This window comes from Sarcophilus harrisii, chromosome 2 (genome assembly GCF_902635505.1).
Source record: "Sarcophilus harrisii chromosome 2, mSarHar1.11, whole genome shotgun sequence".
NCBI lineage: Eukaryota > Metazoa > Chordata > Mammalia > Dasyuromorphia > Dasyuridae > Sarcophilus > Sarcophilus harrisii.
This window is the reverse complement of record NC_045427.1, coordinates 242,333,924-242,350,678: the sequence shown is the minus strand read 5'-3', so window position 1 is coordinate 242,350,678 and position 16,755 is coordinate 242,333,924. Positions and strand designations below refer to the sequence as shown.

At 34.8% G+C, this 16,755-nt stretch overlaps 1 protein-coding gene across 4 annotated transcripts in view; it reads right to left on the bottom strand.

The window, feature by feature from the left end:
- The window catches only part of SLCO4A1 (solute carrier organic anion transporter family member 4A1), a 73,153-nt gene that overhangs the window by 43,603 nt on the left and 12,795 nt on the right, over positions 1-16,755 (bottom strand). Inside the window, exon 1 of one of the 4 annotated variants that reach the window (XM_031951732.1) lies at positions 14,076-14,407. The exons of 2 other annotated variants lie outside the window; for them this stretch is intronic. The gene's annotated coding sequence lies outside the window, so the exon portion shown is untranslated. Of the gene's footprint in view, positions 1-12,459; positions 12,740-14,075; positions 14,408-16,755 lie in introns of those variants that run through there. One more of the 4 variants, XM_031951731.1, reaches the window with a different exon arrangement.

Genomic DNA, 16,755 nt, shown 5'->3' with positions numbered 1-16,755 from the left:
CCATCTCCCTATTAACAGGAATACCTGTACTATTACTATTTTGACTGCTTTCCTCTGGGCACTCTACAGCTTAGCTGTATTGTTCTTAAGATGTCCTGGCCATAATAACAATAATTCACATTGTTATAGCACCTTAAAGCTTTCATAGTGTAATATACCACATACATTATTAACTAGCTCAGTTGATCTTTATCATTATTCAAAGTACATATTATCCCCATTTTAGAGATGGGTGACAAGTTCAGAGAAGTAAAATTACTTTTCCAGAGCTAGTAAATATGAGTCAGAATCAGAACCAATTTCTTTCTTAATTCTGAATTCAGCGATCTGTAATGCAATGTTGATTTCTCTAATCAACAATGTAGACATGATTGGACCAAGATAGAAAGTAGTGGAACTGCCATCTCCTTTGGATCCAGCCATTCAGCTAGTTTCATATTCACCTAAATTTTATTATCACCTAAATTTATTATTAAAATTAATAATCTGGATTATTATCCAATCTTTTATACAATGATGGAATAAGATTTGTCAAATGGTTTAACAACAACAACAAAAAAATCAGCAAACTATAACTATGGTATTCCCCTGAATCTCTGAGTTTAAATAACCCCATCAGAGAAAAAAATGTTAACCTGAATTTTTGTAATCATTGATTCCTTTTTAGATATACACTATCACTTTAATAATACATACTAGAATTTTTCTAGGAATCAAAGTTCAGTTCACTGGTCTATAATTTCTCAATTATTCTCTCATTTTTTGAAGATTGGAACATTTGGCTTTCTTTAGACTTATGTTATCTTTTGTGGCCTCCACAATGTTTCTTTTGGAAAAAAACCACAACATTTTATTGAGTTATTTTCATTTCATTATCACTTCTGAATATTTCTGTCTCCTCCTTACCTAAAGAGCTTTACCTTGTAAAGGAGAAAGAAAAAAAGGAAAGGAAGAAAGGGAAGAGCAGCAGGAGGAAGAGAATTTTAAAAAAGAGAAAAAATTAGCAAAACCAACTAAAACATCAACTGAGTCTAAAACTTATATAATATTTTATACTCATAGTCACCCATCCTCTGAAAAGAATGGAGGGAGGTAAATTTTCTAATCTCTTTTCTAGGACCAAACTTCTTGTTCATTATAGTTATTTGTTGGTCATTTTGTCTCTACAATTAGCATTGTGTCTGGCACTTAGTAGGTGCTTAATAAATGCTTATTGACTAATGATTGATTGACAGTATTTCAAAGATTCCCAATGGTGGATCAGCAAATAGAGCATGGTCTTAGCGAATTAAGGTAGGAAAAGTCTAAATACAACACTCTGGGCAAGCTTCTTTGTGAGTTTCAATGTAGTTTCCCCTCCAAGGGAAAAAATACATTTATATCTAGAGCTAATTTATCTTGTGATGTTTTGCTTTCCAGTTTGTAAAATATCTGTAACCAAAGTAAGAACTAGCATGGTAACCAAGGTGGATGAGACCTTCAGCAACCATATGGTTTAACAAGAAAGAAGTATCATTATTTTTTCACAGTGTGAATATATAGGGCAGCCCTAATTTTAGCCTTTTGGGAAATTTGGCAGAGCACTTTCTCCTGTTAATGTTTTTAAGCCTTGGTTCAAAAACAGCTTCAAGTCCACACAAGAAGTTTCCTCTTTTGGACTGATTAAATTTCAAAGCCTCAGAAGCATTTGCAGGTAGTCTGTAAAATCCCTTCATTCTAACTAATTAGGTTGATTGGGTGAGACCATTTCCCAGAGACAGCTGGAGGGTAGAAACAGGTGGATCTAATTTGAAGTAGTGCTACTTGGCAAGGAATTTTCGTTGGGCCTTTGAGTCACCTATTTCTTTACCTGCTATCTGTTCCTTTATCTGCATATGTTAACTGGCCTGGAACCTACAGATACCATACAGACCACAGCAGCTGGCTATAGATTAATGAACCGAATGTAGGGAGGTCTATCTTATTGCTTATTTAAGAAAATGTATAAAACCATGATGTTAAAAAAAAATCATCTGTCCATAGGTAGGTTTAGCATTCTAAACATGCAGAATCATGCATAAGTTAACACATTTGTGTCTCTCCATGATCCTGCCCACTTTCCTCTCTCCCCCCTGGAGCCATAGAGTCTAAAGCCTATGTCAGATGTTTATAATGTTCCACAAGTTCTTCTCTGAAAGACAAATCTCCCAAATTATCTATGTTTTAAGTGTCACAGAGATGATCTCACCAGGAACACTTTTGTTGGGAAGCCTTTTCCTTCCTTTAACAAATGGTCAAACGGGATAACCAAATCAATAAGCATTTATTAAGTCCTTACTATGTGTTAAGCAAAGAATGAAATCATCTCTATCTTCAGTAACTTTATGTACTGTAGAGGAAATATCAGATACATATATGAATATATATCATATATGAATACATGTGAATAGAATAAGTTTAATATCGGATAGTGAAAGTTTAAGTGTAGTGATTTAGAATAAGATAGTATTATTAGTGGGGAGAGATCAGGACAGGTTTTGAATTGGGAGTATCTAAATGGCATTTAGAAGGATGAAAGAAGTTTATCACAGGTGAAAAGGAGGTGCAAGCCAGGGATCAGAGATGGCCAGTGCAAAGGCATACAGATGCTTTTGAGAATGGGGAACTGAGAGAAAGCCCATTTGTCTGGATTGTAGAGTGCAGGGTCAGGCAATCAACGAACATTCCCTACGTGCTTATTATGTACTAGACCCCATGCTAAGTGCTGGGAATACAAATATAAGCGAAAAAGAAATATTATCCCTCACCTCATGGAAATTTAATTCTAATGAAGTAAGATAATTCAAAGGAAGCTAAAAAGGAAGGGCAGGTTTTGAAAGGCTTTAAAAGGTACACAAAGTGCTTTGTGAACTTTAAAGCAAGTAAACATGCCCTGTTGTTATAATTATTATTCCTTAAATGGTGAAATCTTCTTCTCCACAGCTTCCATTCATTATTTTCAGTTCTGTTTTCTGGACCAAGCAGAATGGAATCTCTTAAGATATGTGAAGGCAGTTATCATGTCTCTACCCTTAGTCTATAATCTATTATGTTGAAGAGCCTCATTTTTTTTTTCTTAACAATATGCTTTAAGTCATGATTTTCAATCCATTCATCATCCTGACTGTCCTCCTTTGGGTATGTTCTAATTTGTAAAAATCTTTTTGTGACATGATGCCCAGAACTAAAGGCAATATTCTGTATACAGAATACAGTGTGGTGTACAGTGGGTCTGTCATCTCCTTCATTCTAAATCCTAAATCTTTACTAAAATGGCCTAATATTGCATTGGCTTCTTTTATCAACCTTATCACACTGTTGACTTACATTATTATAATAAGGGTCCACTAAATCCTCCAGACATTCTCCACATGAAAACTTTTAGCCATGCCTTTCTCATCTTAGACAGATGCTGTTAATTAAAACAACAACAACAAACAAAACAAATAATATAGGACTTCACCTTTAGCTAAAATAAATTGTTAAAAATAAAAATTATTTATCTATCTTTAATCACTTACATTTCCCAACACACTCTCCCTTTCAGGAAAGCATCCTTTTTAACCAAAAATAAAAGAGAGAGAAAACCCCAACAATTCATTAAAATTAGCCAATATGTTGGAGAAAGTATAGCACACCCATATTTTGCTACCCCTGCAAAGAAGGTAGAAGAAGTAACTTCTATCTCTTCTTTGGATCCAATCTTGTTTAACCTTATGAAATGTTATTTTCTTTTACAAAAATTTTGTTCTTAATACTTCATTATGGCATAGATCCAGTGGAGGATCAGCTCCAATAAATTCTGCCAAACTAAGAAAAACTATTTAGCAACTTATGCCTCCTAAGGATCAACTTAGTTCAATTGGAAAAATTCATTACCAAATTAACCACAGGATAAGAGATGCTGTTACAAAATCAAAAAACAAAACCAAAAACCTAAAACTAAAAACCCACCAAAGACCATCTTCCTAAATGAGATAGGGAATGTGGTCTGAGTGATGAAAAAATTATCTCCCCCCCCCCCCTTTCTCTTTTCTATTTCTTGAATCTGAAAAAAGGTTTTCCAATCAACTGTCTTTAACTTCACTTACTATCCAGGTCACTTTTCTGACAAAACAAAACAAAACAAAACCCAAAAAAACCCAAAACTTTACTGGCCATCATTTATATCTAACTATAAACACTCTTGAGGGCAGGAATTATCTTATTCTTTTATTTGTATCCATAGCATGTAGCAAGTCCATTGGCACATAGTAACCCCTTAAAAAAGATCTTTTGTTTATTCAAGCAAATTCAGTTTATTATATCAGGTACAGAGCATATTATTTAAGGGGCTAATTGTGCTGCTCAGCTTTTTTTTTTAATTGCTTGCAGATTTGACAAACATGCATCTATACCCTCATTTAATCATAACAAAGAAACCTGAACTGCAAGGAGCCTATATTTTAACCCAGTGCATAATATAGTACCATATATATATATATATATATATGGAGGATTATGTCAAATCAAATATATAGTGAAACATCGAAAAATGTTTTTTTGAGAAAAGCTCTTATTTTTACATTTTATGCTGTTAGTAATAAGGCAACCTTTTAAGGGGGTAGAGTGGGGTGGCAAGTATCCTAAAGTGAGCACTGTCTATACAATTACTTTTTGCATTAAATAATAAAAATATTTTTTTAAATGACATCATACGAGGTCTATTTAAAAAAAAATATTTCCTTATGAATCACATTGGGAAGGGAAAATGAAAACAAAAGGGAAAAAGCACAAGAGAAAAAAAACAGAAGAAAAAGGGGGGGGGGGAAGAAAGTGAACATGGCACATTCTACAAGTTCTAAAAGAAAGCTGAAGCTTGCTTCTCACTAGGAAGTTGGGTCTCTATATGCAAATAATTTGAATAAAGAGCTCAGAAAGAATACCCTATTATTAGGCATAACTCTCCCATTGAAAAACAAGCTCCTTCAGAGTTGAGATTGTTTTATTCTTTGTGTTTGTAATGACCAGTGCCTAGTATAGTACCTGGCACATAAACAGATAATTAATAAATGCTTGGGTAATTGGTAAGACTACTTAAAATGCTGGTTGGAAAGTCAGAAAAACTATTTTCAAAACCTGCTTTTGGTGTGTTCTAGCTGTGTGAACTTGGACAAGCTACTTAATCTCTCTGACCCAAAGTTTCTTCATCTGTAAATCATTAGAGTTGGTGACCTTCTAGTTCTAAGTTTATGCCCTTATTTATACTTTACAGTGGTCAGCATCATCTAAATATCACATGGAGGTATATTTATGTATTGCCTTTTTAAGAAATTTTTTTTTTAATACTTAAGGGAATAGAGAATCCCTTACAAATTAAATGACTAGGAACATTTCCTTTAATTATGTACATATGAGTACATACAATTAGTCTTGAAGATATGAAGCTAATAGGCAAGCATTAGTTTTTAAGAATTAAACTAGAAAGTTAACTTGAAAATAATGTCATTCTAATAAACATATTTATTAGCACTTAGAAAGAATATATTTAATTTGGGTAGGCTTTTGCCTTCATTTAATCAAAAACTGCCACCTATCTCTAAATGGAATCAGTATAGTTTTTTTTATTTTTAAATCTCATTCAATGTTATTTGATTCATAGATCTTCCAAAACATTTTCCAAACCACTGTACCAAGACATCAGTTATATAAGTGCTGGCTTTGAGGAATCAAATAGCTATCAATTTGACATTTTTTTGAGTGGACAGGATTATTTGTAAAACAAGTCCAATTATGATTAGCCATCACTTTCCAAAAGAAACTTTTACGTTGTCTTTTAAAATAATTTATTGTTTTTACTTGGCATTTAAAACATTATTTTTAAAAATAGAACAATTAAATACATAAAACAAGAACCTTTTAGTACTTTATTTCAACTCAATTTAAAGAAAAGTTTCATAATTAGAGAATTGGAGAAGCAGAATAGGCCGTCCAAAAGAATCTTTGGATTTCTCGTCATTGACAGCTTTCAAGCACAAGTTTGAATGATAACTTCTCAGGAAGTTTGAAGAGAGTTTATATTCATTGCATTTTGAACTAGATGACTTTTGAAAATCCCTTTTAGTTCTGAGATTCTGTGAGTTTACAATATTATGGGATTTATAGTACAAACTATTATTGTGTTGAAAAAGCAAGGTTCTCTCTTTCTGTGTATTTTCAATTCAATTCAATTTAAACTCTCAAATGCTTAATTCATACGAGGTATTGATGCTACAAAGGTGAGAAATGACAATTATTGCTCTCAAGGAACTTACCGAGTTTACCCTCCTTGCCCTCAAGGAGCTGGCAGAGAAATGAAAAAAGTATGTAAACTAGTATAGACTATTTTTTATAACTTTCCCTCTTATCTACTATAAAATAAAAGTTTCCATTTGATAGTACTTTTAGGCCTCTGAGGTTGATCTGTCAGTCAGAAAACATGCCAAATGTGCAAACAACGCAAAAAGTATTATTTAGCTAGTATTTGTAGCTCCGTTATCATAGACTCTGAAGCCACCATTTTGGTCACCAGAATGCAGTTATATTGTTTCAAGTAGAAGACCCTAGAATGTTTCAAATATAATAGGATAATTTTCTGGATTTTCAAAATAATATATTTTCTACTTTCTATACAGATGTTAAAGTAGATTTTTTTCCCCATGAACATTTAAATACATTTTGCCTACATTTTACTGCCTTAACATAGCAAGAAATAATTTTTAAAATATATTTTAAGCTATAAACGAATCAAGCACAAACTGTTAAGAGATAGAAGAGAGAGTAAAAAAAATAATCTATCTTAAATCTTGAGGAAAACAAGGTCTACGCAGGGGTCCTCAAACTTTTTAAATAGGGGGTCAAGTTCACTGTCCCTCAGACTGTTGGAGGGCCAGACTATAGTAAAAACAAAAACTTTCTTTTGTGGGCCTTTAAATAAAGAAACTTCATAGCCCTGGGTGAGGGGATAAACATCCTTAGCTGTTGCATCTGGCCCGAGGGATGTAGTTTGAGGACCCTTGGAAAATTACAGTTACTTCCCTGAAGCAAGGACCTGGGGAAATCAAAGCTAGAACCCAGAACTTGTGCAATGTATTTGTTAGCATCCTTAAGTTGCCAATTTTAAAATCTATGAAGTTTAGTGACTTCAAAAAATAGCAAATAGCAAAAGGCTGGTTACACAATAATAATAATAGCTCACATTTATAAAGCACTTGAAGGCTTGCAAAGCATCTTACATAAATTATTTCATTTCACACAGAAAGAAGAATCTAATGACTGTGATGCAAATATTATTTCCTGGATAGGATAGGCTTATAATTAATACTGACATTACATGTAAATAAACAATTCACATATTTATTGTATTTTTAATTTTGAACTTCATAAAAACTGGTCCCCTCCCCAGCCCAAACATATGAAGCAGAATAGAAAAGAGGATTATATGGGAAACCCAATTCTCTTATACATAGCTGCTTTAAAAAAAAAAAAGTATAGAATGAATTTTATATGCTACTTTCAAAATGGTTGTATTTGTTTCCTTCTGAACTTATTTCTGCTCTGTTTTTGAAACTGTTTCAAAGACTCTCTTTTCTTGACTTTTTATTGGGGATGAGTAATTTTTTTTTTTTTTTGTGTGTGTGTGTGTGTAGAAAACAGGTAGTCCCTGGAGAAACAAATGTCAAGAAAGATTTCATGAACTGAGCTTTGAAGGTAAATAAGAATTTTAAGAGGCAGAGGTGAGGAAGTATATTGCAAGCATGGGTGACAGTTCATACAAAGGCATAGAAAAGGGGGTGAGTGTGTTTTGTATGAGAAGCAGCAAGAACAGCCTATTTGGCAGGACTTAACTCATTTGGTCAAGGGTATCTCAAAACCCAGGTCAGCCTCCCTTTATACCATTAGCATAACTAATCCAACAAAATCCACCACACTTGGATATAATAAATACATGAAATAGTATCAGGAAATGGTAGATATCTTTTCTCTTGATCTTTTAGCCCTTAATTCTCCTAATGTTGAGGGCCTTTATGAAATAGCACCAAATAATAACTTTAGGCCATCTCATATAAGTGCAGTCATTTGTTCTCCCATACATAGTAATTTGATTAAATGAGATGATGTGATATTTGGATTATCTGGGAGATTATCCACCTTAAATCTGTTAGCTATAGGGCATAGTATCTTTTACTTCTAGGTCACAGGGCCAAATTCAGGTAAACTGGTATACTATGGATGGCACATAGGAAGATTCCCTTCCTCTCCCCGCAAACAGTGGCAGCTGATCATAAAATGACACCATAATGGTCTTGGAAAGAACCTCAAGAGCCACTATTCTAACACGAAAAATCTCTTGTTGATTATGATTAGGAAGGCAATGAGACCATGACTAGTTATTAGTCACTTGTACTACACCAGATGATCACTTTTCAGTTTTTAAACATAAAGGCCCAATGTGTTAGGAATTCCTTCTTTAGCATCCCTGCCTGAGGGATTTGGGGGAAGAGAAAATTCATTACTTCAGCTGAAGGCAGTCTTTTCTACTGTTGGACAATTCTAATTATTAAGAATTTTGTAATTTTTTGTTTGGAATTGTGATTTCAACTAACTGCCCCTCATTCTGCCTCTTGGAGTCCAAAAAAAAAAAAATTTAAGGCTTCTTCCACATGGGGGCCCTTGGAATCCTTTAGGACACAGTCTCCACCAGGCTAAAATACTCAGCTGTTTCCTCAATTCCTCTTATGGCAAATTCTCTTACCTTCCTGGTTATCCTCCTATAGATCTACTTTAGCTTAGCAATATCCTCTTTAAAATGCAGTGCCCAGAAATAAGCAAAATACTCCACCTAATATGACCAGGATAGAATGCAGTAGAAATGTAATTTCCCTCCTTCTGGGAATTAGATTTCAATCATTATTGCCTGGTATCATATTAGCTTGTGGCTGACATGTCATATCATTGACTCATGTTGAACTTGCCCTAAAATACCACATACTTCCTCCTCCCTCTCCCTCAACCCTTTGGCTTTTTCCACAGGAAATGTTGTATAGCTAATTTCTCCAACTTCTATTTGGACAGTTGACTTTTTAAACTCAAATGTAGGACTTTACATTGATTCCCATTAAATTTAATTTACATTCTAACATTCTTATCAACGGTTCTATATTCTTACAAGAAAATACTAGATACTAGTGGAAATACTAGAGAGCAGAGTGAACTCAGAAGTCTTTTCTTATCTACCCATTCTAGAATCACTTTTTAAATTTAGTTTAATTTTGCTATATGGCAGTTTCTTTCTAGATCAGATCTCTTTTTAGGCAAGTAGATACTTATAAATTCTTATCTAAGCACAGATTCCACTCTGATCATTTTGGCATCAACTCCTACCTTCATTTGCTTAATATTCCTAAATATAAGGCTAGTCTCTCCTCAGGCGATTGCTATTAAAAAAAAAAGGGATATTTGTACAGGGTATATGCCATTTCAGGAAGTATCTTATAAGAGTTAATACTTTAAAGACTGAGAAGCAATTATTTAGTTTATTCCAGGTGACTAATACTGGTTAAGGGTAACTAAATGGCACAGATGAGTGCCTGAAGTCAGAAAAATTTATGTTTTGAGTTCAAATTCAGCCTCTGACATTTCATATCTGTGTGACCCTGGAAAGTCACTTAACCCTGTTTGCCTCAGTTTCTCATATATAAAATGAGCTAGAGAAGAAAATGGCAAACCCAGCCACTATCTCTGCCAAGAAAACTCCAAATGGGGTCAACCAAAAAACCAGACAGAACTGAAAAATATACAGTACAAATTTTGGTCTCATAACCTTCCTAATGTCCCAATCAATCTCCAAGCATTTATAAAATGTTTATGTTTTAAAGCAACCCTTTCCTACATTGCTATGAAAGGTTTATTTAGGAAAATTCTTTCATTGTCCTACCTCAGCTGTCAGGGATGAAAGCTATATGACTGAGACCAGCTAAATGCCAATCTTTCTGGTATTTTACTCCTCAGTCAAGCAGTTTTATTTAAAGCATTTACAAGAAATACTTGATATTCATAAACTCTCAGACATAGAAAATCTAGGCAACTTATTGTAATAGTTTAATATAAAATATCTGACCTCACTTTCATTTTTAGGCATTTAGAATGAATGCAACTGTGGTAATATTGTCCTTGCTTCCCTCTCTTTGTATATTAGTCTCCTCATTTGTAACGTCAGACTATGTATGGTAGAAACTGAAAATATACCTCTCTTGTATAATCTATTGAGAAGTCCTGTGGGTTACTCATAATAAAAAAAGTTATTAAAAATTCCTTTCCCATATATAGTTATGGCACTTTTTAATAAGGAAGAAAACTAAAGCCTCCAGAAGAAGCCCCATTCACTCATGTACAAATGGCACCCAATATTAATATGAGCAACAAAAACAACAAAAATCTTTATATTCCCCTGATCTCTGTCTTGTGCTAAATAATAATAATAATTAAAAATCAAATAGTTCTGAGGAGAAAAAAATAATTATTTGTTTTCATTTACAAGAATTCTGCTTTACTTTTATCCAATTTTTTTTCATCTTCCCTCTTCCTCTACAAGTGAATGGGTCTACTCATACAATTACAAATTATATAAAGATAGAAGCCATTTTAATTGTTAAATGACAAGAAGTGATCTAGTCCCTAATCAGTTATCTTGGGGTCATAGGTTCAACTTGAATCTTCTTGCATTTTTTTTCCCACTCCCATTCTTTAGAATTTTTTTAAGCCATGCCAATTATCTTGGACAAATTGCTAAGGAGAATATTTTCATTGACCTAATTCCTTTCTGCTTCCCATTTCAACCTATTAAAATCCCACTGATTCATTCAATCTTTGTTAAATATCTACTGTGTGCCAGGCTCTAAGTATACAAACAAAAATGAAATAGTCTTTGCCTTCAAGTACATTCTGCTACAGTAAACCAACACATACAGAAAATAGATATAAAATATATACAACGTAATGGAGTGGAGGGGGGGCACTCTGGCAACTGTAAGGATCCTGTTGTTTACTTTTGCATGTGGCATTTTAGCTGTTCTTTAAATAAAGTTAGGGATTCTAAGGAAGCAGAGGTGAGGAAGGAGTTTCCTCTAGGCATGGGGGAAAGACTGAATTGTAATATGGTACATGAGGAACAAGTAAGCCACTGTGGCTGAAAAATAGAATGTATAGAGGTAAAGGGATTTGTAATAAGTCTAGGCAGGTAGATTGGAGCCAGATAAAAAAAGACTTTAAATCTAAAGCGAGTTAAGCTTTATATTTTGTCCTATAGGCAAGAGTACTATTGAAATTTCACAGCAGGGAAATGGTATAGTCTTCCTTCTGCTTTGGTAATATCTATTTGGTTATATGTATAGATAGATATATAGATACACATATATCTATATATAGATAATTTTGACTTAATTGGTTTCATTTGTAGTCCTGTGTGTTTTATTTTATGAATTTAAAAATATTTTGAGAAGGGAACCATAGCTTTCACCAGACTTGCAAAAGGGTCCATATATAAAAGTTTAAGAATCCCTGGACTAGAAACAGAAGTCAATTAAGAGTCTATTACCATCATCCAGATGATTTGGGATTTGGAAAAGAATGAAGGCAATTTAACAGTGAGTTAAGGGACTCAAAGTTAAAAGACAATGTAAAGTTAGACTGATTAATTATAAGATCAAGATTTTGAAAGCAAGAAAGGGTCAAGATTTTGAAGGCAAGAAAGTGAAGTCAGAGCAGGGGTTGTAGCCAGGAAAAGAAGGGATGATATAGTGACTGTATGGAATAGGTGAGACCAAAAATAGGTTTAGATGGGTTGAGATGTATAGGGTCATCCCTATGATGTCATCCCTGTGAGTTGTAGTGGTGAAATGAAGGTGAAGATCATTGGAACCAAGGAGACTGATAAATTGTTAGGCCATAATGGGTTATCAGCATGTAACTGAAGTTCTCAATTATAAGATTGGAGTTGCAAAGGAGAGAATAACTGAATCAGATACTGAACTCCTTGAGAAAGGAGAAAGAATGCCCTGAAGCTGATAGATAATAACCACCAAGGTCTGGATAAGATGCTATATTAGGATGAAGTATACCTCAAAGAAGGTGCGAACAGAGAATCTGAAAGCAGCAATAAGGAGCAAAAAGCATACATATTCCTCCTCTTGGCCCAAAATGTGTGTGTGTGAGGGGTCAGGGAGGAATGAATCTGCATCTACAGTTAGAAAGGGTAGCCACAGATGCAGTCTTCTGGGAAGGTCCAGGCTTCTGTGATTGCAAGGAGACAAAAGGAACAAGTCTAACATGAAGAAAATTTTGTTACAAATAGAATGGGGGCTTCATAGAATCAATAGAGGGGGAGAGTTGAGTTGCTAGGAGCAGAGCAGGGATGGGACTGACCTTAATGGGTATGAGAGATCAGGGAGTAGTACCCAGAGAAAGGAACTTCTATCGAGGCAGCCTACAACTGAGTCAGAAGGATTCTGAATGGAGCCCAGGACTAGATTGCTATTCATTTGATTATCATTTTCTAAGCAAAGCTGGGAGGAAGATGGTGAATGGGCAGCAAGGTAGATGGGGAGTCTTCAGGATACACAAAGACAAAGGTCAGGTTAACAGCTAGGTCATAAAGACCCAGTTCATATGTCATGATAGATCTAAATGATACCTCTTGGGGAAGTCTGTTAATCTCCCTGGCCTTCAGTTTCTTCATCTCTAAAATGAAAGAGATAGACTAGGTGACATTTAAGATTTCTTCCAGATCAGTCTATGATCCTTTGACCCTCCATGAGACTTTTTATGATCTGTCCATTCAGAAATGACCAACTGTACCTTCAAACACATATCTGTTCTGACTGATATAGTCAGATAGTCATTGAATTATGACTATCAGTGTTATCTGTCTTATCCTCTCACTTAAACTAGAAGGAGAAGAAGGACAGGATCTTAATTATCTTTCAATTTCTCTCAGCCTAGTGGTCTGCACATAGTAGATATTTTATATCTATTTATTTTTTTCATTCACTAATACAAAGTCCTATTAGAAAATGTTATTTTAAGAGACTGTGACTAGTAAAGCACAAGTTGCAGGCTAGAACTTGAAGCCAAGCTGTTTTTAGAACATAACCACAATAAATTTTTTTCAGACTTATCGCTCTGTGCCTGCTATTAGAGTTATTTTTGTACTTGTCTTAATTTTCCTAATGAGATGGTCAATCCCTTGCTGTACCTTCCCCACTGCATAACCTAAACATGGGCCCCCGCAAATATTAGGCACTTAACTCAGCTAGTCTTCAGTATTTCCAAAAGCCCTCAGGATGCAAAGTCTCTCCACAGCTTCTCTTCACACAGGTTCATGAGTTACTAGGGCTAAAAATATTCATCACCTGAGAGCCACTTTTCTGATGATAGGTCTCTCTTAGTTTAGCTAAGCTGGTTCTTGGTTCAAGTTTGAAACATTTTTAGCTTGGGATGGCCAGTCAGAACCTATATCCTCTATTAACACAACCTTTAAGACCCTCAGGGAAATTCCTAAATTATAATAAAGCACTGAAGTAAGACCCTTGTAGGTCTTCCAATAAAATCCTTCTCTGATGAACTCCTATTTTATAAGCTCTGGGAGATTTTTCCCAAGTTGGAAAGTATTCTATTCATCTAATGTTAAAGACCAATAAATTCAATTGATGATTAGCCACTAGGTGATGTGTGTGTGTGTGTGTGTGAGAGAGAGAGAGAGAGAGAGAGAGAGAGAGAGAGAGAGAGAAAGAGAGAGAGACAAAGAGAGAGACAGAGAGACAGAGACAGACAGAAACAGACAGAAAGAGATAGAGAGGCATAGAGAAATAATGTTTATGTATGTGTGAGAGAAAGAGTCACAGACAGACAAATGGGGGAGAGAGAGAAAGAGACAAACAGACACAAACAGAGATCTGTGAAGCTGCCTATTAAGGCACCGAGAGGTTGTGATATGAATTAGACAGAATCTCATAAGCTGAAACAGGACTTGGAGGTCTTACCCATACTTCAACAAGAATCCTTTTTCAGAACTCTGGTCAAGTGATCATTCATTCTTCAGCCTGAAGAAAAGGAGAGAGAGATCCCAATACCTCCTCAAAGTAGTCCATTTCTCTTTTGGACAGCTCCCATTGTTAGGCTGGTTCCCCTTTTCCTTCTGCCCTTTTACACTGAAGTTTTTCTTGCTTACCAAAGTTGGTATGTGTGAAGTACAAACCTTATATAAGCTAGGGATGGGCATCACAAGGAAAGCTATGACTAGATAGATATATAGACAGAATATAAATATATTTTTTAATCTCTGGAAAATTTATCCCTCGTTTCTCAGAAAGGGTTTTAAGAGACTCTAGATGAGGGCTCTTAACCCTTTTCTGTAATATGAACTCCTTTGGAAGTTAGTGAAGCGTAGAGAACCCTTCCTGAAATGTCTGAAAACACACAAAATAAAATAGAAGGAGTTACAAAGAAAACCAAATATAATAAAATAAAGAGGTAATTTTTCCTCTTTCCCAACCAAGTTTACAGAGCCTCTGAAATTTATCCCCACACCCCTCAACAGTCTGTAGACTCCAGGTTAAGAATGCTTGTCTGGTAGTTTACCAGTTTAGAGCATCAAACACATGTACTTTAAGATTTCTGTCTTCACAGAGTTAATCTTGCAAAGCGGCCATTCAGTCTGTACCTAGGATTATCTCAGAATAACATTTTAATCCTTCAAATAGCCAGGTCATTTGTCCATATTTCCATTTGGTGGCTAGCTGGAACAAGCTAGCCAGGAAGGACTAAGCTAAATCCTCATGGGAGAAACAGAGCTAAGAGCTGACTACTAGTAGTCTAAAGGCAATTTTAGCAAGGGTGGGAAGAGAGATCCTCAAGTCCTTTTTTAGCTATAATCTACTTAGAAAGTGGAAAATGTTTGAGAATTGTCAGTTTAATTTCTCCTATTTTTAATCAAGACATTTAGCCTATAAAACCTCATTAGTCTTGCTTTGTCCTCCTGCCATTTGTGTCCAATTGCCACCCGCATGTCTCAGATAAGCAGGCTTGCTCATTCTCTCCCCATAGCCTCAGGTTTCCTGTCACTCTCTTGGGTTTTGGTTTTGTCCCTTCAGAATGTTCTTTCACAATGAAATCACTCAGGTACACTTCTGTTTTTTCTCCTCATGCTGCTGCCAAATGCCCTAATTGGGTTCTTTTCCTTCCCTCTTCATAAATTTAGACTCATCTGTATTACTACAGTGCCACTTTTTACTTCTTACTCTTTTACAATAAAAGACAAAAGCAATAAAACAGAAACCATATGCCCCCCACAGTTTGGGAGATGAACACTCAGCAGGCAAGTCATGAGGGCTTCCAATTTGCATATATAATTACCATATGTAAGAAAGCACTTCTACATGAAGGCTGAGTTAGTTTTCTATGAAATGAGAATAATACAAGTTTTGCTTGGAGGCTGCCTACAATAAAGGATTGTATAAGAGAGTAGGACTTATGAAGAAGGGATGAGCAAAGCTAACTTTTTTTTTTTTTTTTAAACAAGAAGTCATGTTTCCCTTTATAATTCACTCTGAGGATGTAACTGCCCAGAATCCTGTAGTGCGAAAAGGGGGAATCCATGCTGATGCTTTTCTGACCTAGTAGGGGAAAAAGTGCTCATCTTGAATCACTCGCAGTTTCTATATACGATGATACTTTTACAGATTTGCATTCCGGTACTGAACTATTTAAAGATAACAGGATGAGCCAGCATGTTGCCTTTCTTACTTTTTGATTCGCAATGTTTGACTCAGATATCACATATTTACTAGCTCTGAGAGTTTGAACAAGTCATTTAAGATCCTTTTATCCTGGTCTTCAATGTAAAATGTAAGAGTTGGACTCGAGGTTTCTTTCAGATCTAAATGATCTATGATTCTACTTAAAAAAAAAAAAAAAACATTCCTGTGTCATTGGAAAGTGTATATTAAAGTCAAGAACTCTTCTTCAAATATTTCACAATAGCTCTCAACAATGATAATGATATAATCATTAAGGATATTAATAACTGACATTTTTAATATGTTTCAAAATTGACAATCTTTTACAAACATTATTCTCATTTGAATTTCACAACAACCCCATGAGGCAGCACTCTAAATATTATCCCTATTTGACAAATGAGGAAACCGAGGTACATAAAGATTAAGTGACTTGTCCATAGCTATCAGACAGAAGATTGAAAGCCAATTCTTCTGATTTCAGGTCCAATGTTCATTCTATTGTTCGCCTCTCAGCCAACAGTAAGAAGGTGATGTAGCAAAAAGAAGATTGTAGATCATTTTTGATTGTAGAATTTTTTTCACCTGATGGAATGGATGGGACTAATAGAACTAATTGTATTTTATTTATTTATTTATTCTTTTAGCAATTAGCAATTTAGCAATTAAAAGGGAAGAAAATGATCACTGTTTTTGTCTTTTCTTTCAAGGGAATAAACAGAAAAAGGTCATCCAGGCAATATAAAATCAATATGGAGGAATATAATTAATCAGAGAAAGAAAAAGGACACAAATGGGGAAAACCTAAGGGCAGCCCTCATGTCTTAGTCTATACAATAGCCATGAGAATGTGGTTAGCTACATTTCTTTACCCCAAAGAAGAACATGACAAAGAGGAAGTGATGGTTAGTCAGAGCCAGGGAAA